Source organism: Scyliorhinus canicula, chromosome 17 (genome assembly GCF_902713615.1).
Source record: "Scyliorhinus canicula chromosome 17, sScyCan1.1, whole genome shotgun sequence".
Taxonomy (NCBI): Eukaryota; Metazoa; Chordata; class Chondrichthyes; order Carcharhiniformes; family Scyliorhinidae; genus Scyliorhinus; species Scyliorhinus canicula.
In genome coordinates this window covers 79,949,890-79,977,194 of record NC_052162.1, presented here as the reverse complement: position 1 = coordinate 79,977,194, position 27,305 = coordinate 79,949,890, and the positions used below count along the sequence as shown (strand labels likewise).

Sequence of the window (27,305 nt, the reverse complement as noted above, 5' to 3'; positions counted from 1 at the left end):
GAGGCGCAGTGGGTTAGCACTGCGACCTCTCAGAGCCGAGGTCCCAGGTTCGATCCCGACTCTGGGACACTGTCCGTGTGGAGTTTGCACATTCTCCACGTGTTTGTGTGGGTTTCACTCCCACAATCCAAAAATGTGCAAGCTAGGTGTATTGGCCATGCTAAATGACCCCTTAATTGGGGAAAAAAAATGAATTGGGTATGCTAAATTTATTAAATAAAAGCTATAGGACTTATCATGACCACCGCACATCTCCGAGTGCTTTATAGGCAATGACATATTTTTTAAGTGTAGCCACTGTTGTAATGTACGTTTATGCAGGGCAAATCTTGGAGTATTTGTCTGTATAATCTACACCTGTATTTTGCTTTAAGTTACTACTTTCATTTATTTTAAAAAATAAATGAGGTAGCCATCTCCAGGGCATGTGGAACTTTTGATTTGCACGACTGTCCTGGACATGAAGGCTCTCTTCGCTCTTAGACATTCCCTCAGAATCGAGGGTGACTTGCTTCCTCTTCAGTTTAATGAAATCTGAGATGACCAGTCCAATGCACAATCTGCGGAATCTACTGCAAGTGGTGGCATTTGAAGGATTACGGTTTGTGTGCTTTCTCGACTTTGCCGTTGCGTTCCCGAGGTAGTCTCCCACGGTTTTCGATGCCTTCCCGGATGGACCTGCTCTATTTTGGTCGGTCACAGGCCAGAGACTCCCATGGCGGCCTGGATGTTTGACTGCTTCAGGATTCTTGAGGACATCCCTAAAGCTTTTCTGTTGTCATCTTGAGAGTTCCGTGCCATGATCGGCTTCCAAGTAGAGCAGTTGCTTCAGGAGTCTGTTGTCCGGCATATGAACTACATGTCAGCAATGCTGTCTCTGAAGATGTGGATTAATATAAATAAGGTATTAAAGTACTATTCAATGCACTTGTGGGAAGTGTGTGAAATTTATTATGATTAATTATTGATATTTATGTTTGATGAAGAGGGTAAGTTTAATTATTGCCCTGTATAATAGTTTGGACTGTATACCAGGATTGTTATGTTTAATGCATACGGATTAATCTGGTTTGTAGGTACTCTGCATTTCCCCTGGAGATACAAAGGTTCAGCTGAAATTATGAAGATTTATTGTGACTCTATCAGAATGGCAAAGCATTGTTTAATGGCGTGCACAGGTGTTTACAGAGTTTCCTACGAGTTGTAATCTGATCTCACTGACAAGTCAGCACACATCTTAGGGAAAGTTGACTTGAGTGTAAACTGGACAGTCCGGTTCCAACAGATCTGAATTGGCTGAATGTTCGAGGCAGCAGAAGTAGAAAATGTTTCCTGCAATGGCCCGCGTTGCCCTTGAACAAAAGAGAAGAGAGAGGTAAAATGGCTACTTAATTAGAACAAATGTCTCTGAGGCCTCCATAATTGGTAGGTAATAGTGATTAATTTCTCAGGCATTGTGATAGATTGCCTAATTTAACTACTTACTTTAGGTAGATGCCAACATTTTAAGAAAGTTCATTTTCCAATTGACTGTTACATGTACCTTATTGTACAATGTTTTTTTAAAATTATAGATTGTAGTTGGTGAACCATAATGGTGTTTATTAATGGCCATGTCTTTTTGCCCTTTTAGAAGATTGATTTAAAAACTAACACAAATTCAAAGGATGCTTTTTCAAAAAAAAATTAAGATTAAACTCTTCTTGTTGCTTTACCAAAGTAGTGATTTGATAATCTTTGCCAATATAACAAGACCCACTAAAGCCTTTTTGAATATTTTGAGTTCCTTATAATAAGTCTTTCGGGATTTAATGTGTGTATCAGAATACAGAGTTAGCAATATTTGCATAGGGGATGTGGTGAATGTAATTCACACTGTAATATATATGATACCATATTATTGTAAGTGCAGTTGCGTTGCCTGACCACTAGGGGGAGTTGCACTGGGAATGCATAGGAGTTTGTACAGGGCTCCACCCTTGGTTCCACCCACGGCTCCTCCCCCTGGACTGCTGTATAAAGATCGATACCCAGAGCCAGCCGGTCAGTTCATCCAGGGTTCATCGTGTTACAGGCTGGCTCTGTTGTAAGTAGATTAAAACCATTGTTCATATCATAAAGCACGTGTCTCGTGAATTGATGGTATCATCAATTTAATCTACTTAAGAAACAGTAAGGAACAATCATGGAATCAGCCCTCAAGCCTGAGCGACTGGAACTCAACCCACAGGATGCAGAGGCAAAAGAAATCTTTTTGCATTGGCTCCGATGTTTTAAAGCCTACCTGGCTGAAGGAAGCACAGCTGAAACAACGGAGGAGCAGAAACTTAGCCTACTGCACGCAAGGATAAGCCACAGAACTTCCACTCAACTAAACTGTACCGGCTCATATACTGAAGCTCTAGCGCTACTCGACAAAATGTATGTGAGGCCTGTAAATTAGGTCTACGCGCGACACGTGTTTACTACTTGCCGCCAGCGGCCTACGGAATCACTCGAAGAATTTCTCAGAGAACTAAAAACTCTATCTCGGGACTATAACTATCAGGCTGTAACTGCTGCAGAGCATAGAGAACTTGCTGTCCGCGATGTCTTTGCTGCAGGCCTGAGATCAAATTACGTGCGCCAGCGACTGCTGGAAAAGGGGGCCCAAAATCTTGAAGATACTGTTGAACTTGCTACAACTATGGAGGTCTCATTTCGCAGCCTCACCTCGTTCCCCGTGGACCCCCCGACCCCGTCATGGGCCCCCGACCAGCGACTCCCCCAGGCCTGCGCCGTACGGCCGCCCAGCCACAATGCTGCCCCAGCCTGCCACTTTTGTGACCAGCCCCAGCACCCGCGGCAGCACTGCCCGGCCCGCAACGCGACCTGCAGCAGCTGCGGGCGAAAAGGACACTATGCCAGAGTGTATCTGGCGAAGAAAGCCCCAGCCTCTAACCCTCCCATGGCTCAAAGCACTCGTTCCCTGAATTCACAGGCCCGCAGGCCCCGAAATGCTGCAGCCTGTATGCCGACTCCGCTCCCACCCAACATGTGCGACTCATGGGGGCGGCCATCTTGGCAATCCTCCGCCATGCGGCCGGTCATGTGCGGCACATGGGGGCAGCCATCGTGGGATCCATCCCCTCCAAACTCTGAAAATTACCACGACGACTACGAACTCAGAGGGCAGTCATCACGGGGCCACTCCAGCACAGCTGATCGAGCCGCCGACTACCCGCAACTCAGCACAGTCACACTGGACCAATCACGCCCAAAGCACCTCCACAACCCGATGGCAACGGTCCAAATTAACGGGTACAGCACGCCGTGCCTTTTCGACCCTGGGAGCACTGAGAGCTTCGTACACCCAGATCTGGTAAGACGCTGTTCGCTCTCCGTTTTCCCTGCGCGGCAAACTATCTCCCTCGCTTCGGGCTCCCACTCTGTCCAGATCCAAGGGCGCACCGCCGCGACTCTCACAATCCAAGGCGCTAGCTATTCTAGCTTCCAACTCTACGTCCTGCCCGAACTCTGCGCCCCACTCTTATTGGGACTCGATTTTCAATGTAATCTCAAGAGTCTCACCCTCAGTTGCGGCAGACCCCTACCCCCACTCATTATCTGCAGCCTAGCCACGTTGCGAATCTCCCCCCCCCCCCCCTCCTCTCTTTGCCAACCTCACCCCGGACTGTAAATCCGTAGCCACTCACAGCAAGCGATACAGCCTGCAGGATAGGGTGTTCATCTGATCGGCGATCCAAAGGCTCCTCAGTGAGGGGATCATAGAGGCCGGCAACAGCCCCTGGAGAGCTCAGGTGGTGATCGTCAAGACCGGGGAAAAATTCCGCATGGTCGTAGACTATAGTCAGACCATTAATAGGTTTACGCTCCTTGATGCGTACCCCCTCCCCAGGATTGCAGACATGGTTAACCAGATCACCCAGTATCGGATTTTTTTCACAGTGGATCTGAAGTCTGCATACCACCAGCTCCCAATCCGCCCGGAGGACCGCCACTACACAGCATTCGAGGCCGATGGCCGCCTCTTCCATTTCCTCCGGGTTCCCTTCGGCGTCACAAATGGGGTTTCAGTGTTCCAGCGAGCAATGGACCGAATGGTGGACCAGTACGGGCTGCGGGCCACGTTCCCGTACTTGGATAATGTTACCACCTGCGGCTATGACCAGCAGGACCACGACGCCAACCTCTACCGTTTTCTCCAGATGGCTCAGAAACTAAATCTAAAATATAACAAGGAGAAAAGCGTTTTCCGCACAACCAGACTAGCCATCCTTGGCTATGCCGTGGAAAACGGAGTCCCCTCTTAGAACTCCCTCTCCCTCATTGTCCCAAGGCCCTCAAACGGTGCTTGGGATTTTTTTCCTATTACGCCCAGTGGGTCCCTCAATATGCGGACAAAGCCCGCCCACTCTTTAAGGCCACACTATTTCCCCTGTCAGCTGAGGCTCGCCAGGCCTTCAACTACATCAAGGAGGACATCGCCAAAGCGGCCATGTGGGCGGTGGATGAATCCACCCCCTTTCAGGTTGAGGGCGATGCCTCAGAGGTAGCTCTTGTAGCCACATTAAATCAGGCAGGGAGACCAGTCGCATTTTTCTCCCGAACCCTCTCTGCTTCGGAACTCCGACACTCGGCAGTCGAAAAGGAAGCCATTGTGGAGGCTATTCATCACTGGAGGCACTACCTCGCAGGTAGGAGGTTCACCCTCATCACCGACCAAAGATCAGTTGCCTTCATGTTTGACAATCGCAAAGGGGAAAAATTAAAAATGATAAAATTCTGCGGTGGAGGATCGAACTCTCCACCTATAGCTACGATATTAAGTATCGACCGGGGAAGGTCAACGAGCCCCCAGATGCCCTATCCCGCGGGACGTGCGACAGCGCACAGAGCGACCGCCTAAAAGCCACCCACAACGACCTCAGCCACCCGGGGGTCACCCGGCTCGCCCATTACATCAAAGCCCGAAATCTGCCTTTCTCCACTGAGGAGGTAAAATCTGTCACCAGAAACTGCCCGATCTGTGCGGAGTGCAAACCGCACTTCTATAGACCAGACAGGGCCCACCTGGTCAAGGCTTCTAGGCCCTTTGAACGCCTCGCGATCGATTTCAAAGGGCCACTCCCCTCAACTAACAGGAACGTTTACTTCCTAAACGTTATAGACGAGTTCTCCCGCTTCCCCTTTGCTATCCCGTGCCCCGATATGACCTCCCACACAGTCATTAGGGCCCTGCATAGTATCTTCACCCTGTTTGGTTTCCCCAGCTACGTACACAGCGACCGGGATTCGTCCTTCATGAGCGACGAGCTGCGTCAGTACCTGCTCGACAAGGGCATCGCCTCGAGCAGGACTACCAGCTACAACCCCAGGGGGAACGGGCAGGTGGAGAGGGAGAATGCGACGGTCTGGAAGACCGTCCTACTGACCCTCCGGTCCAGGAATCTCCCAATCTCCAATTGGCAGGATGTCCTCCCAGACGCGCTTCACGCTATTAGGTCCCTCTTATGTACCGCCACCAACCAGACCCCTCACGAGCGGCTCTTTAGTTTTTCCAGGGGCACTACCACAGGGGTCTCACTCCCGGCATGGCTGAAGACACCGGGCCCTGTACTCCTGAGGAAGCACGTCAGGACGCACAAAACTGACCTCCTTGTAGAGAAGATGCGCCTGCTTCACTCAAACCCCCAGTACGCCTTCGTAGAGTTCCCTGATGGCTGTCAGGACACCGCATCCTTCTGGGACCTAGCACCCGCTGGATTCAGCATCCCCACTATCACTGCAGAGGTACCCCTCACTCTACATCCCACCCAGCCGCCCTCTCGCGCTCCTGAGCCCACTAGCTCGCTACAATTGTTTCGCGCACCCACACCGGCTAGCTCCCAGCGCCCCCAGTCCCCAGTCGAACCAGACGGGTATGGAGCTCCGACGCAATCTTCCCCGAAGTCCGCCACCATACCCCAACCCACAACACCCATCAGCCACCACAAGAGGCTGCAACCCCGGTGTTCCGCAGATCGCAGCGGACGACTCGACCACCGGACAGACTCAGTTTGTGAACCACCACCCCCGCCGGACTTGATTCTTTTTTGTAGGGGGTGAATGTGGTGAATGTAATTCACACTGTAATATATATGATACCATATTATTGTAAGCGCAGTTGCGTTGCCCGACCACTAGGATGAGTAGCACTGGGAATGCATAGGAGTTTGTACAGGGCTCCACCCTTGGCTCCGCCCATGGCTCCTCCCCCTGGACTGCTGTATAAAGATCGATGCCCAGAGCCAGCCAACCAGTTCATCCAGGGTTCATCGTGTTACAGGCTGGCTCTGTTGTAAGTAGATTAAAACCACTGTTCATATCTTAAAGCACGTGTCTCGTGAATTGATGATCTCATCAGGGGAGGTGGTGGGGTATCACAGAATCACAGAATTTACAGTGCTGTAGGAGGCCATACAGCCCATCGAGTGCGCACCGGCCCTTGGAAAGAGCATCCTACCCAAGCCCACACCTCTACCCTCCCCGCAACCCAGCAACCTCATGCAACCTTTTTGAACACAGAGGACAATTTAACATGGCCAATCCACCTAACCTGCACATCTTTGGACTGTGGGAGGAAACCGGAGCACCCAGAGGAAACCCACGCACACACTGGGAGAACGTGCAGACGCCGCACAGTGACCCAAGCCCGGAATCGAACCTGGGACACTGGAGCTGTGAAGCAACTGTTCTAACCACCATGCTACCACAGTGTGGTGAAGGCAGGTGGGCTGGACTGGAGAGGGTGATATGAATGTGCTGGACTGGTATATAAATATGGTACTAGGACATTTGAACCTGCCAGCTGAGGGCGGGTAGATACATCAGCTGTGGGCCCACCAGAGAGTCAAGAGAGGAACTCGCCTGTACATAATTAATAACAATCAAAATGCTGAATCTGGCGCACATCCTGATCGGCAGGATGTACGTCCCCAGAGCCAGCCGCAACTGCACTTCATCTGCCTGGTCTCTTCAGTAAAAGAGTCAGTTCTCGTCAGCTTCGACCTAGTATGACTCTCTCTTGTGTGGACCATGAATTGGATTCAATTTGAATTGGTTTTTGAAGCAAGCAAGGAGATGGATTAAGGGCTTGCCCTCTCTGCTCTGCGCATTGTCTTTGTAACTCTTGAGAAAGGAATACAAAAGTTTTAACTGTCAGGAAACTTCCATTTAATTCCATTTAAACCATTGGTGAATTATTGTGAAAAATCACATCAGCAGAACTCATTCAATATAAGTTATTGAGCAAGGAAGGAGTATGAGTTAGAAAGACACATAAGCTTCAGGATTAAAAAAAAAAAATTTAGAGTGTTGAATTATTTTTCCCAATGAAGGGGCAATTTAGCGTGGGCAATCCACCTAAATTGCGCATCTTTGGGTTGTGGGGGTGAAACCCACACAGACGCGGGGAGAATGTGCGAACTCCACACGGATAGTGACCCAGGGCCGGGATTTGAACCCAGGTCCTCAGTGCCATAGGCAGCAGTGCCAACCACTGTGCCACCGTGCTGCCCGAGCTTCAAGATTTTTGACTTGAGGTATTGAATGAAACAGCCAAGAAATATTCCACAAGACCGGGGAGGGGAGGAGGGGGGGCGCATTTGGCAGTGATATGTGCAGTTCTGGACTCTTTGTCATGGCAGGACATTAAAGGAAGAGAACAGCAAAGATTTCACAGAAATATGTTTGCGATCTACAATGAAACATTCACAATTGAGGGCAGCACGGTGGCGCAGTGGGTTAGCCCTGCTGCCTCACGGCGCTGAGGTCCCATGTTCGATCCCGGCTCTGGGTCACTGTCCGTGTGGAGTTTGCACATTCTCCCCATGTCTGCGTGGGTCTCGCCCCCACAACCCAAAGATGTGCAGGCTAGGAGGATTTTCCATGCTAAATTGCCCCTTAATTGGAAACAATGAATTGGGTACTCTAAATTTTAAAACAACATTCACAATTGGAACAGATGTTTGAGGGCAATTTTTAATAAACTTCAAAATTATCAAACCTTTTCAGCAAATAAAGAATGAAAGTTTTTTTCCTGTGATTAGTGCATCACAAGTAATTATGGGAAGAATGAAGGTAATGGTTAGAGGACAATTTTATTCACGTGGGAGATCGTTGGAATCGGATCAGAGTTGGGGGTTTGAGGCAGAGAATATAATAATTTAGGAGGATAAACTGTCAGGAAAGTAAAACTTTAAAAGGACCTGGGAAAGGGTGGGCAAAGTGTTTGGAGCATTTGGGCTGTGAAGAGCTGATACTGGCTCAGGAGATCAGAACATTCTTTGTTTATTCTTGTAAACAAAACTGGTTTTTAATTATGATGGCTCTTGAAAATGAGATTCAAAGGCCTGCTTTGTGTCTTATTTGCATGCAGCTATGCATATTTTTGCAATGTTTAAAGTAAAATCTAACTGTTAGCTACGTTTCTCCCCCGCCAGCCCCTTCAGTGAATCTGTGTGTATTTATGCAGGGTATATCAATTGTAATAGATACTTTTAAAAAGTCTTTTTATAAATTTAGAGTAACCAATTCATATTTTCCAATTAAGGGACAATTTAGCATATTCAATCCACCTACCTTGCACATCTTTGGGTTGTGGGGGCGAAACCCACGCAAATACAGGGAGAATGTGCAAACTCCACACGGACAGTGACCCAGAGCCGGGATTGAACCTGGGACCTCGGCGCTGTGAGACTGCAGTGCTACCACTGAGCCACCGTGCTGCCCCAATTGTAATAGATACTTGAGTAAAATTGGGAAAATAGTTACACTGCCGCTGCAAATTTAAGTTGACATTGTAGAAAATCCAAGGTCCCTCCTCCTGGAACAGTCAAACACATTATTTGGTAAAATAATTTCCACACTGCAGCAGTGTCAGTTACATTATCTGCAGGGCCTTCAATGCTTGGATTGATTACACAACAAAGCCTCCCTAGTGCCTGTATATGTGTGTGCTTTTACTTTGCAGTCACTGTATGGCAACAAGGCTACACAGAACTAGCTGTAGTTCGGTAGTTAGTTACTTTTGGTTGCTGTAGCCCAGCGCCACCAGTGTCAGAGGCCACACCCTGAAGTATTTAAGAGGCAAAACGGATGTTTGTGGGGTAGATTCTTGCTGGCATTCTGCAGAAATATCTACCATTTATAGAAACATATATCTACAGACAAATTCAAAGATGCCAGACAATGCATTTGAATTTGTCTGTGTATATATATATATATGTTTCTGGAACATACCTCTTCATTCACCTGAGGAAGGAGCAGTGCTCCGAAAGCTGTTGTTTAAAACAAACCTGTTGGACTATAACCTGGTGTTGTAAGACTTCTTACTGTGCTCACCCCAGTCCAACGCCGGCATCTCCACATAATTTCTAATTTGAGTAACAAGATTGGTGAAAATGGAAGGTGTCACCTTCTCACATGGTGAGGTTGGTTTGCTTCTTGAGGCTGAAGAGAGGTGTGAGCAGAAGTCTTATCTTGTGAGAGACGGACAATATCAAGTATGTGGCGGCATGGTAGTACATGGGTGGCATGGTAGCACAGTGGTTAGCACTGTTGCTTCACAGCTCCCGGGACCAGGGTTCGATTTCCGGCTTGGCCACTGACCTTTCTGTATGGAGTCTGTATGTTCTCCCCATGTCTGTGTGAGTTTCCTCCGGGTGCTCCGGTTTCCTCTCACAAGTCCCGGAAGACATGTTGTTAGGTGATTTGGACACTCTGAATTCTCCCTCAGTGTACCCGAACAGGTAGGGTGGCGACTAGGGGATTTTCACAGTAACTTCATTGCAGTGTTAAGCCTACTTGTAACAATAAAAAAGCTTATTAGTATTATGTAGACCCTTGTGGTCATGTGAATGCTGGGATGATGTGGGTACAAAAGGCGTCACATGTCGGGAGTGTGGGAGTTCTCCCCTGGGCTTTGGCAGACATACAGCATAATAATAATAATCTATTGCCACAAGTAGGCTTACAGAAACGCTGCAATGAAGTTACTATGAAAATCCCAGTGGAAACCCACGCAGACACGGGGAGAAGGTGCAGACTCCACTCAGATAGTGACAAAAGCCGGGAATCGAACCCGGATCCCTGGCGCTGTGAAGCATCATTGCTAACTACTATGCTACTGTGCCGCCTATATGGGCGTATTAGCGAGAGGCAGCACGGTTTTGTGAAGGGGAGATCTTGTCTCACTAACTTGATTGAGTTTTTCAAGGAGGTCACAAAGATGATTGATGCAGATCGGGCAGTGGATGTTGTCTATATGGACTTCAGTAAGGCCTTTGCCAAGGTCCCTTTAGAGAGGGTGCAGATGAGATTTACCAGGATGTTGCCTGGCTGATGCGCAATCAATAACTACTGAAACGAGGATGTAGTCCGAATTAAAGGCTTTAATCAACGAGATGTTTCCCCAGCAGCTCGAGTACAGAAAAGGCAGGCTGCTGGGAAACACGGGCTCTTATACTCCGCCTCACTGGGCGGAGCTACCTTACACTCTTTTTTTAAAATAAATTTAGATTACCCAATTATTTTTTCCAATTAAGGGGCAATTTTTGCGTGGCCAATCCACCTACTCTGCACATTTTTTGGGTTGTGGGGGCGAAACCCACGCAGACACGGGGAGAATGTGCAAACTCCACACGGACAGTGGCACAGAGCCAGGATCGAACCTGGGACCTCAGCGCCGTGAGGCGGTTGTGCTAACCACTAGGCCACCGTGCTGCCCTCGCTACCTTACACTCTGACCAATGAAATACAAACCATTGGGCCAATGATCAGCGAGCCTTCTCCATCAATGGTGGCTCAGCACTACCAGGTACTGTAGTACCTCTAGTCATACTACCACACTGGTATGGAGGGCATTAGCTATGAGGAGAAGTTTTTTTTTATAAATTTAGATTACCCAATTATTTTATTTTCCAATTAAGGGGCAATTTAGCGTGGCCAATCCACCTACTCTGCACATTTTTTTTTTTTTAATTTAGAGTACTCAATTATTTTTTTCCAATTAAGGGGCAATTTAGCGTGGCCAATCCACCTACTCTGCACATTTTTGGGTTGTGGGGGCGAAACCCGCGCAGACACGGGGAGAATGTGCAAACTCCACACGGACAGTGACCCAGAGCCGGGATCGAACCTGGGACCTCAGTGCCGTGAGGCTGTTGTGCTAACCACTAGGCCACTGTGCTCTGCACATTTTTGGGTTGTGGGGGTGAAACCCACGCAGACACGGGGAGAATGTGCAAACTCCACACGGACAGTGACCCAGAGCCGGGATCGAACCTGGGACCTCAGCGCCGTGTGGCAGTTGTGCTAACCACTAGGCCACCGTGCTGCCCCAGCTATGAGGAGAAGTTGAATAAACTTGGTTTGTTCTCATTGGAACGAAGGAGGTTGAGGGGCGACCTTATAGAGGACTACAAAATTATGAGGGGCATAGACAGAGTGGATAGTTAGAGACTTTTCCCCAGGGTACAGTGGTCAATTACTAGGGGACATAGGTTTAATGTGCGAGGGGCAAGGTTTAGAGGAGATGTACGAGGTAAGTGTTTTACACAGAGGGTAGTGGGTGCCTGGAACTCGCTGTCGGAGGAGGTGGTGGAAGCAGGGACGATAGTAACGTTTAAGGGGCATCTTGACAGATACATGAATAGGATGGGAATAGAGGTTTACTGTCCCCGGGCGTGTAGATAATTTTAGTTTAGACGGGCAGCATAGTCGGCGCAGGCGTGGAGGGCCGAAGGGCCTGTTCCTGTGCTGTACTTTTCTTTGTTCTATGCTCATATTGTTGTTCTTCCCTGGTCACCAGTTATTGCAACCCAGTGCTTCTACAAAGTTGGCAGCCCGAGAGTGGTGTTGTCAGAGGTCTAGAACAAAATTAACTTCTTACCCATGTTTGGCGAATGGGGCTATATATCGTGTGCTAGAAATGGGCAGTGAATATTTGCTCACAATTTTGAATGCTGCCGAATGCTCCATTATTCTTCCAGTTGCTTTATTTGGCAGCTTCCAGTTGTCAAGGTGGTACTGAGGCTCTTGAGGTGCTCAAAATTCCAGCTGTATGGTGGATTTCTCGACCCTTCTGGAAAAAGTGGTAGCCCTGGTGGCTATTTACTTGCACCAGAAACAATGTGGCCAACTCTTGCAGCTAACAATGGGTTGAGCAAGTTGAGAAGAGTGCAGTTTCTGCTTCACTGTACTCCCCCGCCCAGCAATGTGGAATTTACTCTGTTGGGCAATATCCTAGATCCACTTCCTGAAACCCGCCATCAATCTCCTTTTATGGAGTGACACTTTGCGCCTACATTTGTTCATGATGAAAGGCCTCGCATGCACAGTTTCTTGTGTTATTCATGTGTGTTGCAGTCATAGAGTCCCGCTTTGTCCTATTCCATATTCTTGTAACTCAAGTCGTCAAACCTGAAATTCAGCCTTAACCATATCTTCGCTGAATCTAAATGTGACATTCCTCACTCATTAGTTCATCTTTAATTCCTTCTGACCTGCACACACCTCAATCACAGTGTGTCAGCAGTTTCTCCAGCCCCTCCCCTCTGGCTGTTGTTAAATGTTTGCAATCTGCTTTTCCTCTGAGTTTTTGCTTCCTTTCCTGGGCTTCCTTGCTCACCTTTCTCTTTCCTTGAATAGTTTTTTTTTGTTTGTTGCTGGCTTTGTCAAAGACTGTGTTTCATTAATCCCAGGCCTTTTAATGTCGCAGCTGAGTGTGGACTACCTCCTTTGAAGTGCAAAGGGCATATTTAACTCTTGCAGTGTTCCTGCTGAAGAGAGCTTCTTCAGTGTTGGATAGGAATCTAGTGGTTCGCAGAAAGCTGACCTGTAATTCTTTCATGTCAGCATCCAGGTAAATCACAAGGTCACAAGGTGTAGATTTACTTTGTGGGCCTTGATATAATTTGCTCTGGCTCTTTTCAAAGGAAAATTCCATGAATACGAAATTCTGGGCCCCTCTGATGAGCTCCCGCTGTTCGACGTAGTAGCAGAGGAAGGTTCTGGAAGCAAAGAAAACCACAGAGCTGAGCCAATTGTTTCTTTTTAAGAACTGCCCAGGTTTATGCGGTCGGCTAACATATATTGCTGTAGTGACGTTAATCCCACTACTTTAAAGCATTGATCCTGTAACCCCCATTTTAATGCCTCACTCTTATCTGGCTCTGGGGCAATACAGGGTAATGGAGAGGCCCAGCTTTAATGACACAGAAAAGAGGTGAATGCCTTGACCGTGAGAAATATTCTGAGGGACATAAAGAATGTTTTATGGTGTGATTCAGATAACAAAATGGGAAGGAAGCAAATATAACCGTGGGCATGTTCAGGCGACTGGGATGTCAGTAAAATGTAATGGCGAGCATGTTAGGTTTTCGTTCCGTATCTGTATAGCGTGGGCGAAACACCCTGGGGTAGGATGGGAGGAGTACTGATTTCCCACTTTAAAATGTTATGTCTGGATAGGGTATTTAAAGTGAACAACCCACGGGTATGATACCATTGGTTGCAGGTCAGATACTGATGATGGCTGAGTTGGAAACAATTCAAAGCAATGAATGAAAGCACAAGTATATGGGAAGAGCTGTGAATTCTCTCTATTCCCCAGATAGCACACTGCAATCATTGACTGTGAACCTCTCTGGTAATGTTCAAAATGTTCACCCAAGTGGCAAATTGTGTACCCCAGCTGCAGCAGTTGATAATGTTTTATGTGTAGTACCGTCATGGGATGGAGCCAAAGATGTGTAAATGGAGAGCAATGTTGTACGTACAGCATTGTCTATAGTGAATATATTGTTAGCGTTGATGTTCTTGAAGTAGAATCGCCACCTTTGTTCTCAGCCGGCTCACACCTGCATCTATTTCAGAAACTTCAGCCTATTTATTTGCATGTACTGGCACCTTTAATTTAGCTCTACTATGCTGCGGACATCTTGGTGGTGGAACTGCTAATGGTCTTTATTCTTCCAGCATTTATTGCCCATACAAGTTTCTCTTGAACTGAGTGACTTGCTAGGCCATTTCAGAGGGCAGTTAATAATCTGGGGCGAAATTCTCCCCTACCCGGTGGGGCGGGGGTCCTGGCGTAGCGGAGTGGCGCCAACCACTCCGGCGTCAGGCCTCCCCAAAGGTGCGGAATTCTCCACACCTTTAGGGGCTAGGCCCGTGCCGGAATGGCTCCCGCTCCGCCGACTGGCGCGAACGGCCTTTGGCGCCACACCGATCGGCATCGGGGCTGGCCGAAAGGCCTTCGCCAGTCGGCGTGAGTCCGCGCATGCGCCGGAGCGTCAGCGGCCGCTGACGTCACCACCGGTGCATATGAGGTGGAGGGGGTCTCTTCCACCTCCGCCATGGTGGAGGCCGTGGCGGCGGCGGAAGAAAAAGAGTGCCCCCACGGCACTGGCCCGCCAGTCGATCAGTGGGCCCGAATTACGGGCCAGGCCACCGTGGGGGCACCCCCCCGGGGTCCGATCGCCCCGCGCCCCCCCCCCCCCCCCAGGACCCCGGGGCCAGCTCGCGCCGCCTGCTCCCGCCGGCACAGAGGTGGTTTAAACCACATCGGCGGGAGAGGCTGACAGCGGTGGGACTTCGGCCCATCGCGGGCCGGAGAATCGCCGCGGGGGGTCCGCCAACAAGCGCGATTCCCGCCCCCGCCGATTCCTGGGTGGCGGAGAATTCCGGCCACGGCGGGGGCAGGATTTACGAAGGCCCCGGGTGATTCCCCGACCCTGCGGGGGGTCGGAGAATTTCGCCCCTAGAGTCGTATGTAGGCCAGACAGGGTGAGGATGGCAGATTTCCTTCCCGAAAGAACATAAGTGAACCAGATGGGTTTTTACAATAAAATTACAACAGTTTCATGGCCACCATTACTGAGACCGGCTTTAAATTGCAAATTTTATTAATTGAATTTAAATTCCATTAGTTAAGGTGTTGGATTTGAACCTGTGTCCCTGGAACATTAGCATTCACCTTTGGATTTCTAGTCCAGCGACAATTACCACTTTTCCCCTAATTAGCAAGAAATCTTTGCATCATCATATATTTTGTTATTTAATCTCTCCTGGCCTCTGCCCCATCACAGTCCTTCTGCTTTGTTCCTTCCACTTGCTCCCTTTCACTGGTTTAAAAACGCTTCCATTTCGATCTTCTTCAGTTCGATGAAAGGTCGTCGACCGGAAACATTAACGCTGCTTCCCTCCACAGATGCTGCCCTCTGCATGGTTTCTTTGTCAGTATTTTTGCTTTCTCTGCTAGATTTCCAGGATCAGCAATGGCATTATTTTGCTTTTGTATCAGAAAGATGTTGTGAAAATTCATAATTCCCCAGCACGTTGGGCGCGACTTAATGGCCCCATCGCGCCTGACCTGGTGACGCGACAGGACCGTTAAATCTCTCCCAAGATTTACGACGCCCAATGTCTCACGTGATTCAACGGAATCTTGCAAAAGTCGGAATCAGGATCTCGCCTTCACTGGGTGAGATACAGGTATACATACTTAAATGATCCATTAGATTCATTTAAATGTGTCTGCGCTGTATTCGCCAGAGGCCTGGGGATTAACAGGCATGTCTGGGAAACCTCGCCATCGCGCCATTTGGAACTGGTCCAGACATAGAACATAGAGAATCCCTACAGTGCAGAAGGAGGGCATTCAGCCCATCAGATCTGCACCGAACCTCTGAAAGAGCGCCCCATCTCCACCCTGTTGCTCGTTTTACTGGAGTGTGATTAACACGCCTCCGTTTAAAGGCCGTGTGCTTAACACTACTATGGCTCTGTATGTGTAATTATGCTCGGAGTCGCCAGGTGCCGTATTGAGACACCGTCACAAGTATATCAAGGTCAGGTTCAAAGTAATAAATCCGTACACTGATTAGTAAGTCCAAACGATTGGTGTTTATTATAACAAATATAATAAATACACATGCATACGCTAAAGAGACTAACTTCTAATACTAAACAACTAAATACTTATCGAGACAGGAACAGGCAAGGTCAGGGAGCAAGGCCTTCGTCCCGTTCTTGGTCTGTAACTTTCTGATTGGCAAAGTTGTCAAGATCTAGCAAGGTCTGGATCACGTAGCGATCGTTGTGTTGGCACTTTCAGTTCGATGGCTGATGCTCAACGGCTGGTGATGAAACTGGAGTCAGGATGCGATGTAACAAGTCTGGGCTGGAGTCTGGAGGCAACAGCAGATCTGGGCCGGAGCAAAACAGACCGAACCATGTGCGGGACCTACTCTTATAGGTCCTAGAAGTCCGTGCCCCTTGGGGCGGGTTCTTTCACCTGCTAGGTATCGATTGGGTCTTTCCCAATCGATATCTTTCAAACTCCCCAATCTGAGGGTCGTTCCTCGATGGGTGGGGCGGTCCCTACGGCTCTTTGTGTTGGTTGCTTTGGCGCCATTCTGTCTGGGCGTCTATGGAGAAGTATCCATTGATACTTAAATGTTTCCATTGTCCGGGGTCTGGATCTGGATCACCTCATTACTATGCAGATCTGTTTCCCATTTGCACCTTTGGCTGAAACTCTGCACCTGGCCAGAAACTGGTTTCTGTACGTGCAGAATGCAAAACAGTCTTCTGCAAGCTGCTTGTTCTCACTATGACTGTTTTTCCCTGCAGTCTTAGCAGTTCTCCATTTTGTAGCCCAGTGTCCATCTTAGATGGCTACAACCCTCTCTCAGTAACCCCACCAAATCTTTTGGACGCTAAGGGACAATTTAGCATGATCAATCCACCTAACCTGAACATCTTTGGGCTGTAGGGGGAAACTGGATCACCCGGAGGAAACCCACGCAGACACGGGGAGAACGTGCAAACTCCACACAGACAGTCACCCAAGGCTGGAATTGAATCTGGGTCCCTGTGAGGCAGCAGTTCTAACCACTGTGCAACTGAGCCTCCCTTAAAACAAATATGGATAAGGTGTATGGCATCGGGGGGGGGGGGGGGGGGGGGGGAGGAAGAGGAGGATGAGGTTTCCCAGGCCATTGGAGACCCCCGAGTGTCCAGGCTCTGGGTAGGGTGGTACCCAGACACCTTGACACTGCCAGGCTGGCAGGGGCACTGACAGGGTGCCAGGCTGGCAGTGCCAAGGTTCCTGGGTGCCAGTGGTCGGATGCAGGAGTGCCTTGCCCTTAAGAGGTTGATGTGTGTGGCCTCGGAGGGGCATTCCTCCCTGAGGCCAAAGAGCATGGCAAAGTGCCGTTAAGTAGCGATGTTTAAATACTCCGCTAAACATACCCGAAACGGGACTCTCTTTTTGTCCCGTTAAATCAGACCCATTGTCCATCACATTATCACCATCTCCTTATCTCTCTAACCTCTTGCTGCCTTACAACCTCTGCACTCCTCCAATTTTGGCCTCTTGTGCATCTCCTAGTTTAATAATTTCGCCAATGGCTGCCGTGCTTTCAGCTCCTGGATCCCGATCTGGAATTCCCTGTCTAAATCTCTGCCTCTCTCCCTCTTTCTCCTTTTAAGATGTTCCTTATAAACTGGCTCTTTGACCAAGTGTTTGCTCTGAACTCCTCAAGTGGCTTGGTATCAAATTCTGCTTGGAGCCTTGAGATGTTTTTACCATGTTAAAAGGCATTATATGGGTGCGGCACGGTGGCCCAGTGGTTAGCACTGCTGCCTACAGCACTGAGGACCCAGGTTTGATCCCGGCCCCGGGTCACTGCCTGTGTGGAGTTTGCACGTTCTTCCCGTGTCTGCGTGGGTTTCACTCCCACAACCCAAATATGTGCAGGTTAGGTGGATTGGTCACGCTAAACGTTTCCTCCGTGTGCTCTGGTTTCCTCCCACAAGTCCTGAAAGATGTGCTATTCGGTGAATTGGACATTCTGAATTCTCCCTCCATGTATCTGAACAGGCACCGGAATGTGGCGCCTAGGGGGTTTTCACAGTAACGTCATTGCAGTGTTAATGTAAGCCTACTTGTCATAATAACGATTATTATTATTATTAAATTGCCCCTTAATTGGGGAAAAAAAATAATTGGATACTCTAAAGTTATTTTAAAAACTGCCATTGTATGGGCAGCACGGTGGCACAGTAGTTAGCACTGTTGCCTCACAGCTCCAGGCACCTAGGTTCAATTAGGGCCTTGGGTAACTGTGTCGTGTTTGCAGTTCCTCCCTCTGTCTGCTTGGGTTTACTTCAGGTGATCCAGTTTCCTCCCACAGTCCAAAAATGTTCAGGTTTGGTGGATTGGCAATGCTAAATTGCACCTTAGTGTCCAAAAGGTTCGGTGGGGTTACAGGGATAGGGTGGAGGCCTGGGCTTGAGTGGGGTGCTCTTTCCAAGGGCCGATGAAGACTCAATGGGCCGAGTGGCCACCTTCTGCACTGTAAATTCTATGATAAAAATGCAGGTTGTTTTGGTGTTTTTCATTACTTCACTTTCTGATTGATTTCCTCTTCATCTCTTCATCCCTTCCCTCCCTTCCCCTACTCCCAAAGTGATTGACCTCATCAAACATTAGTCCAAATAGCACTGTAGCTGTCGGAGTTTGCTCAGGTGAGCACTGTTAGAGCTCAAGAACTAAAGGAACAAAAAGGGAGTTTGAGTTTCTCCTTGGCAGGCTAAATAACCAATCATTGCTCGAGAACGAGATTTGTAATGATCAAATATCTCTGTAGGGTTGAAGTTTGACTTGAAATTACCTCAGGGGCCTGCAGATCTGAAGACGAAACCATTAGCAGGTGCAGAGATGTCTGGTGAGGAGGACTTGCACTTAATTTTTAAATGACCAAAAGCAAGCTTACTTTAGGATTGGTACGAATGAGATTTAAACCAGGACACCAATTGAGCCTCAGCATGCTTTTTGAAAAAAAAACAGTTTAGTGAATCATGGAATAGAATCCCCTCAGTGCGGAAGGTGGTCATTCAGCCCCTCGAGTCTGCACCAATCCTTTGAAAGGCTAACCTTTTTAGGCCAACACCCCACCTATCCCTGTAACCCACGTTTGGACACTAAAGGGAAATTTAGCATAAATGTATTTTTCATTATGGGGTGAAAAACATCTACCAGGGCAAGTTATAAAACAGTACTGATTGGCATATAGGATTGGAACCTGACACTAACCTGCCTATCTTGGGACTGTGGAAGGAAACTGGAGCACTCGGGAAGAACCCATGCAGGCACGAGTGTACAATCTCCACATTCAAATGACCCATGGCTGGAATTGAACCCAGGTCCCTGGTGCTGTGAGGTAGCAGTGCTAACCACTTTGCCACCATGCTGTCGATCATTAACTTTGATTTAGTGCTGGGACCAAAAAGAGACCAAACCTGAAAGGAATGAGTGTGATAAGGTGGTTCAGCATAGTGTCAGGTTCCAATCCTATATGCCAATCAGTACTGTTTTATAACTTGCTATGGTAGATATTTTTCACCCCATAATGAAAAATACATTTATGCATGTTTGAATCTTGGATTTATTTCAATTTATGGTCTGAAGGTGGTACAGATCTTGAAGCAACATCTTTGCCAATTAGTTTGGAAGACAGACTACTGAACCTGCTTCTCCAAGTGCGATATTGTTTTCCTTGTCTGCGTGGGTTTCCTCCCACAAGTCCCAAAAGACATTTGGACATTCTGAATTCTCCCTCTGTACCCAACAGGCGCCGGAATGTGGCGACTAGGGGCTTTTCACAGTAACTTCATTGCAGTGTTAATGTAAGACTACTTGTGACAATAAAGATTATTATTATTAAATTGGAGGCGAGGACATATTGGAAAAATATTGGAGTGTCAGAATATATTAAAATAACATACTTCCCTGTCCAGTCTTATTAGCTCAGGTGAGCGAGGGTAGGAGCAAGGTAATTTCAATCTCTACAATGCAAAAGGAGACCATTTGGTCCATCGAGTCCACACTGACCCTCTGAAAGAGCACCCTACCTGGGTCCAATCCCCCATCCTATCCCCGTCACTAGGGATAATTTAACATGACCAAACCTGTCCACCTAACCTGCACATCTTTGGACTGTGGGACGAAGCCAGAGCACCCGGAGGAAATTCACAGACATGTGAAGAATGTGCAAACTCCTCAAAGACAGTCGCCAAAGGTCGGAATTGAACCTGGGTCCCTGGCGCTCTGAGGCAGCAGTACTAACCACTGTGCTGCCCCTAGCCCCTGGAACTCGGTCACCATCCTCCAGTTAAACCAGTAACATTCTGAACAACAAGCTTCATCCAACTGCACAATTCCACTGCTACTTGGGCAGCACGGTAGCGCGGTGGGTTAGCCCTGCAGCCTCACGGCGCCGAGGTCCCAGGTTCGATCCTGGCTCTGGGTCACTGTCCGTGTGGAGTTTGCACATTCTCCCCGTGTTTGCGTGGGTTTCTCCCCCACAACCCAAAAGATGTGCAGAGTAGGTGGATTGGCCACGCTAAATTGCCCCTTAATTGGAAAAAATGAATTGGGTACGTTAAATTTAAAAAGAAACTTCACTTCATGATAATGGTGAGAAGGGTGGCCATCATAGAATTCATAGAATCCCTACAGTGCAGAAGGAGGCCATTCGACCTATTGTGTCTAAGCACCCTACCTAGGCTCATGCCCCACCCTATCCCCATAACGCAGTAACCACCCATAACCTTTTAGATACAGAAAACGTAGCATGGCCAATCCACTTAACCTGCACATCCACCCAGGCTCTTCAGTAATAAGATTGGGGTAAGAATTCCAGGCAAAAAGCATTGTCCCAAAGCTTAGAAGCAAGGACAGGCAAAGCAATGTTTACGTGTTTCCTTTTAATCTGCTTGAGGTGCCTGGAAATCAGTGATAGTGTTTAGAATAGCGAGACCCCATCGCTTCTCGGCCTTTTGGCTAAGATCAAGTGTAGTATCTGCTCTGCCTTTTGGCTCAGATCTGGTATGTCTTTCTTGTGGGGACCATGAATTGGATTCAATTTGAATTGGTTTTTGGAGCAGGCAAGGAGCTGGATTAGGGGTTCGCCTCTGTCCACACTGAGCCCTGGCTTTATAACTCAGGAAAAGGTAATAAAATAATTTTTATAAAAAGAATAGCAAGAGCCGGTTGAATTGTTGAATATTTTCAATGATGCTGGATGTAATTCCTTTATCCAGCTGACAAGAGAATGTTGACGTAAGTGTTTTGAGACCATGGTAACCCTGCTGTTAAAGGCATAAATGATCAGTTTTCAATTTTTTTGGAAGCGAGTCAACAAATGTAACATTTTCTTCCCCTGAAATTTTTAGACGTTTCCATTGGCTGACTGCTGGTCTGGTCTTGGGGAGTGGGGGATAAGGACTTTTGCCAATGGTGGGAAGCTTTTCTAATGTCCTTATGGGTAAAGGTGTTGCTCATTTTATCACAAAACTGAAAGGGTAAGTGGGTTGATTTGCAGTCGTGTGCACATTTACACCCAGATAAAGGTGTTGACTATGGTGGCTTTCAAGGCAGACCAGGCGCTGTGGACATTTTGCAGCTCTGGCTCATTGGTTGTCATCAGGTTAGCTGTGAGGCACCGACTGAGTAGCTCTTCCTTCTTGGGGTCTTTGAGTCCAGCTACATTGAGTCTGCTGCAGCAGAGTTTTTTCTGCCTATGCCGGTTCAGGGCCACAGTGATGGAGATGTTTGAGCGGATTAGTCGGTGGTGAGTCCAGTAGTCATCGGCTCCGGTCATGCCACAGGTGATGCGGACGTCTTTGCAGTCCCTTGCTCGGACAGTGATAATGATCTGCCTTAAAAGCCACCATAGTGAACACCTGAGAAGAGATACTTAGGTTCTCGACTAGGAAACACCAAGACTGGTTGGACGAGAACGATCAGGAGATGCAGCATCTCCTTGACTACAATGAAACGCGTTCGTGAACTGACAGCTCTACCAAAACCCGAGTGAGTGGAAACACGTCTACAGGCAACTGAAGGCCGAGGTGCAACAAAGAACTTGCGACCTTGAGAACAGATGGTAGATGAAAAGAGCGCAGGAGACTCAGCAACTCGCGAACAACCATGATGTGCATGGCTTCTTCAGCGCAATAAAAGCTATCTATAGTCCGGCTACCCATGGACCCACCCTGCTGAGCCCAAAAACAAGATAGGTGTTCATCAAAGACAGAGAGGCGGTCAATGACCGCTGGAGAGAGCACTTCAAGGACATCCTCAACCAAGACACATAGCCTTTGATGCAAATGCCCTCAACACCATCCCACAACACTCTACCCGCCACCATCTCAGTGCAACCCCCAGCTCGCTGTGAGATTGAGAAAGCCAAGCGGCAGCTGAAGAACAACAAGGCTCTCCAAACTTGTGTTCTTCCTTCCAAACACTTCCCGTTCTGCTGCACTCGGGTATACTATTATTCCATTGCAAAAAGGTCAGATAGGCATTTTTATCAGAACAGCCAGGGTGTCGTCGCTGCCTTATTTATCATTCTGCTTGTGGGATGGCAACAACCCATCAGCCGCTCATTCCTCCCCTACTCTCAAATGGGATCAATTACAAGGCAAGAAATGTTATTGCTTGGGAAACGGAAAATGTTTCCAGCTTTCTTATGTGAAGTTAGACTCAAGTCTCCAGCATGCTCTCCCCACAACACTGCTGTCTCATTCTTAACTTCCATCTGGTCTTTTCTCCTGCTGTCCTTCAGGAATACTGCCAATTTAATGCTGTATTAAAAGAAAAACAAGAGGCCTGGTGTTTATCTGACCCCACCTAGAAAGGGCAGACCCAGCTTGGATGTTCAATTTACGTCCTGCTCAATTTCATGAGCTGAATCTTCAGGTCTCGCTGACATATGGAACAGAGCTTGAAAACTACAAGGCCGCTGGCAATGGGACTTGGGTAGGCCATGGTGCAGACAGCCAATTAGAATTAGAATTAGAACAGTACAGCACAGAACAGGCCCTTCGGCCCTCAATGTTGTGCCGAGCAATGATCACCCTACCCAAGCCCACGCATCCACCCTATACCAGTAACCCAACAACCCCCATTAACATTATTTTTTAGGACACTAAGGGCAATTTAGCCTGGCCAATCCACCTAACCCGCACATCTTTGGACTGTGGGAGGAAACCGGAGCACCTGGAGGAAACCTACGCACACACGGGGAGGACGTGCAGACTCCACACAGACAGTGCCCCAGCCGGGAATCGAACCTGGGACCCTGGAGCTGTGAAGCATTGATGCTAACCACCATGCTACCATGCTGCCCGGTCTTGTAATTGGTCTTGTAAGAGCCTTGTTAACATGGATTAAAGAGACCAACTTGAGATTTTCCAGTCGTCCTTCATTTTGAGATGCAACGGTGCAGATCACCTCCCACGAGGACGTCCAGTGGCTCGGCCATCATGCCAGTGTGCCCTATGGCCCTGCCTGCCTGGTTGGGACTGGAGTCACAGCAACCCATCCACAATGGTTGATTTATTTCCATTTTTAATTAAATTTTTAGGGAGCGGGAGAGAGAGAGGGCAACTTCTTTTGAAGCTGCAGTTATTTCCCAAGTTATTGCAGTTCGCTGCTCCTCTGAAGCCTGGCCCTCGTGGACAGGAAACCTGTCCCCATGCCAAATAAGGAGGCGGCCCAGTCGAACATGCTGATCAGGGTTGGGTTTGAAATGAAATGAAAATCGCTTATTGTCACAAGTAGGTTTCAAATGAAGTTACTGTGAAAAGCCCCTAGTCACCACATTCCGGCATCTGTTCAGGGAGGCTGGTACGGGAATTAAACCGTGCTGCTGGTCTACTTTCAAAACCAGCGACCTGGAAACACTCCTGGCTTCTGTTTACAGAATGTACAGTGTGGAAGGAGGTCATACGGCCCATCAAGACTGCAATGGCCCTTGGAAAGAGCACCCTACTTAAGCCCGCACCTCCACCCTATCCCTGTAACCCAGTATTCCCACCTAACCTTTTTAGGTCACTAAGGGCAATTTAGCATGGCCAATCCACCTAACCTGCACATCTTTGTACTGTGGGAGGAAACTGGAGCACCCAGTGGAAACCCACGCAGACATGGGAGAACGTGCAGACTCCGCACAGGCAGTGACCCTAGCCGGAAATTGAACCTGGTACCCTGGAGCTGTGAAGCAACAGTGCTAACCACTGTGCTACCGTGACGCCATAAAGTCATAATGTCTGACCTGGCAATCAAGGCTCGTCTGGGATTAAAACATTTTTAAAAATAAATTTAGCGTACCCAATTCATTTTGTCCAATTCAGGGGCAATTTAGCATGGCCAATCTACCTAGCCTGCACATCTTTGGGTTGTGGGGGCGAAACCCACGCAAACACGGGGAGAATGTGCAAACTCCACATGGACAGTGACCCAGAGCCGGGATCAAACCTGGGAACCCGGCGCCATGAGGCAACAGGGCTAACCCACTGCACCACAGTGCTTCCCTCTCGTCTGGGATTTGAACCCGAGACCTCTTGCATGCTCATTGACTGAAATACCCCAAGCGAAAACCATGCCCAAACGAGCCGCCTGCAAAGTGAAAATTCACCCCTACGTTCTATTAGGCTTGCCAACTGCGATTTAAGTGTAGTCCTGGGGGTTTCATCACATGACTAGCCCCATGTTCTAACCATTAGTCAGCCATCACATCCATCCCTGTGATGTACCACCATGCTCCACCAATTGGAAAGCAAAAAGACTCATTGTCCATTTGGATGATACATGACTGTCACCCAGCAGCCTTCCCCCACCCCCACTTCAATATTTTGAAATCTGTTAAGGAGAAATGTTCAAAGAAAATGAAGAGAAGAAATATTTTTAATATCCCTATGATCTTTCTCCAAGGTCGCACACGGCAATGTTCTTTTTTTCAATAAATTTTGTGTATCCAATTAATTTTTTCCAATTAAGGGGCAATTTAGTGTGGCCAATCCACCTGCCCTGCACATCTTTGAGTTGTGGGGACGAAACCCAGGCAAACCCAGGGAGAATGTGCAAACTCCACACGGACAGTGACCCAGAGCTGGGGTCAAACCTGGGACCTCGGTGCCGTGAGGCAACTGTGCTAACCACTTGCGCCACCATGCTGCCCTCACAGCAATGTTCTGAAGGTTGATTTTCAATTACTGGAGTCTCCAGGCCAATCCTGGAGAGTTGGCAGCCCTCCGTTCCATTGATTTCAAATATAAAACTACTCCACGGGCAGTGACTTAGCGTGGCTTGTTTCCAGCACGTTATTTGAGAATCCATTTCAAATAATGGAAAGCCTGGCTCCTTTGTATGCAAATGCCGGCAAATATTTCTGCGGTATAACCAACAGCAGCAGCATTTATGTGGGGTTCTTAATAGAGAAGAAAGATTTCCCCGAGATGGAACAGGAACGGTTTGAATGCTGATGTGGTGCAAGGGAGGGGGGGGGGAACTGTGAAGCTTTCTACCGATTCTAACTGTAAATGTATTTTATTGTATTTAGTTTAGAAAGGAAGAAGGTTGGTAATCTGCCCCACCTCGTAAGTGTCATAACGTTACCATCATGTGACAGGAAATCTGCTCCCACTCCTCCAGGGTTCCCTGTGCAGAAATTCAGTGGAAGCCCAATGCGCACGCAAACTGGGTTTCCTTTCTGACGCTGGCCAAGTAAAAGCTGATGGGGCTGGAGCAGGTCCCAGGGATTTCCTTGGCCCTGAGCTTTGAACACCTTTCGCTCTTCTCCCAATTGGGTAGAAAATCATAACCATACAATATCTTCAGAAAAGCTTTCCTTTGAAGATCTCAATGTAACCTGGATTTAAAGGGAGGAATGTCAGACAGGAACACACGTTTTTCCTGTGTGACCATTGACCATGTCCTTTTTCAGTGTAGAGTTTCAAAGGTGTAGAGATAATGCCGTTAACCTCAGTGGGGTTAAGGTCGTAAGTTGTTTTTCTTCCCCCTGTAACCTGGCACCCGGCCTGCATTGTAATGGACATGACTTGGCAGCATACCGTAACTTTCCAAAAATTGGCTGCGGGTTGAGAGCTTTGGAGTGGAGGTGTGTGCTGGAAATGTCGGTGTGTGTTTTGATACAGGTCGTTGAAAGCAGTTCAGAGAGAGGCCCCAGAAATTTCCTTGGACTCCCACCTCTGCTCTGACCTAGAACATTTCACGATGATCAGCAGCATCTCATCTTCACCATGACGAGCTCTGAAAACACACTATGGTCAGTAATAGGGCAGCAGATTTGCCATTATTCCATTCAAAGGCAAAGTAGTATCATCACCTGTTTCTACCTATTGAAATATTTTACATAAGGGTGAACATGTTCCAAAATCGATCCAATGTAGGCCGGAATTCTCTGGCCGTTGAGATTCTCTTTTCCCGCCAGCAGTGCACCTCTGTCAGGGGGTTTCCCGGCGGCGTGAGATGGCTTCAATGGGAAATCCCATTGACGAGCAGCAGGAATGGAGAATCCCACTGCCAGCAAATGGCCCGTCGCAGAGAAACACGCAGCTGGGGTATTGGAGAATCCCTCCCGCAATCTTTTAAAAAATAAATTTAGAGTATCCAATTTTTTTTTCCCAATTAAGGGCAATTTACCGTGGCCAATCCATCTAACCTGCACATCTTTTGGGTTGTGGGAGTGAAACCCACGCAGACACGGGGAGAATGTGTGCACTCCACACGGACAGTGGCCCAGGGCCGGGATTCGAACCCAGGTACTCAACGCCACAGTCGCTCACCACTGCGCCACCGTGCTGCCCTACCGCCTGCAATCTTAAACGAATTGTACCTCGTCTACCTTTTATTTACCCAATGACTATTTTGCCGAAATGAACAAGAAAATGTTTGGTAATAAAAGCAAAATAGGGGCAGCACAGTGGCGCAGTGGTTAGTGCTGCAGCCTCACGGCACTGAGGTCCCAGGTTTATTGGCCACGCTACATTGCCCCTTAATTGGAAAAATTGAATTGGATACTGTAAAGTAAATAAATAAATACATAAATAAATAAAAGCAGAATACTGTGGTTGCTGGAAATCTGAAATAAAATCAGAAAATGCTGCAAAGACTCAGCAGGTCTGGCTGCTTCTGTGGAGAGCGCAGCAGAGCTAACATTTGCAGTTCGAATGGTGCTCTGAAGAAGAGACATACAGACTCTCAACGCTAACATGTTTCTTTGTCCACAGATGTTGCCAGACTTGTTGAGTCTTTCCAGAATTTTCAGTTTTAATCTTGGTAATAGTCTGATATCTGAGTTGCCGGCGCAGACGCAGTATCATTTGTGGTCCAAGTTACTGCTGGTGTGCTAAATATAATGAGGTGCTTCCCGCATCATTCGTTGTTA

General features: G+C 48.0%; 1 protein-coding gene, 1 long non-coding RNA gene and 1 other non-coding gene across 10 annotated transcripts in view; 2 read left to right on the top strand and 1 right to left on the bottom strand.

The window, feature by feature from the left end:
- The window catches only part of elf1 (E74-like ETS transcription factor 1), a 307,622-nt gene that overhangs the window by 205,638 nt on the left and 74,679 nt on the right, over nucleotides 1-27,305 (top strand). The window lies entirely within an intron of this gene.
- The window catches only part of LOC119952490, a 49,653-nt gene continuing 23,493 nt past the window's right edge, over nucleotides 1,146-27,305 (bottom strand). The window contains exons 2-3 of the long non-coding RNA XR_005457874.1: nucleotides 11,933-13,052; nucleotides 1,146-1,352 (exon numbers count right to left, since the gene is read on the bottom strand). This is a non-coding gene — a long non-coding RNA (uncharacterized LOC119952490). The remainder of the gene's footprint in view (nucleotides 1,353-11,932; nucleotides 13,053-27,305) is intronic.
- Nucleotides 20,874-21,072, top strand: LOC119952502. The gene has a single exon (XR_005457878.1). It is a non-coding gene; the product is annotated as a U2 spliceosomal RNA (small nuclear RNA).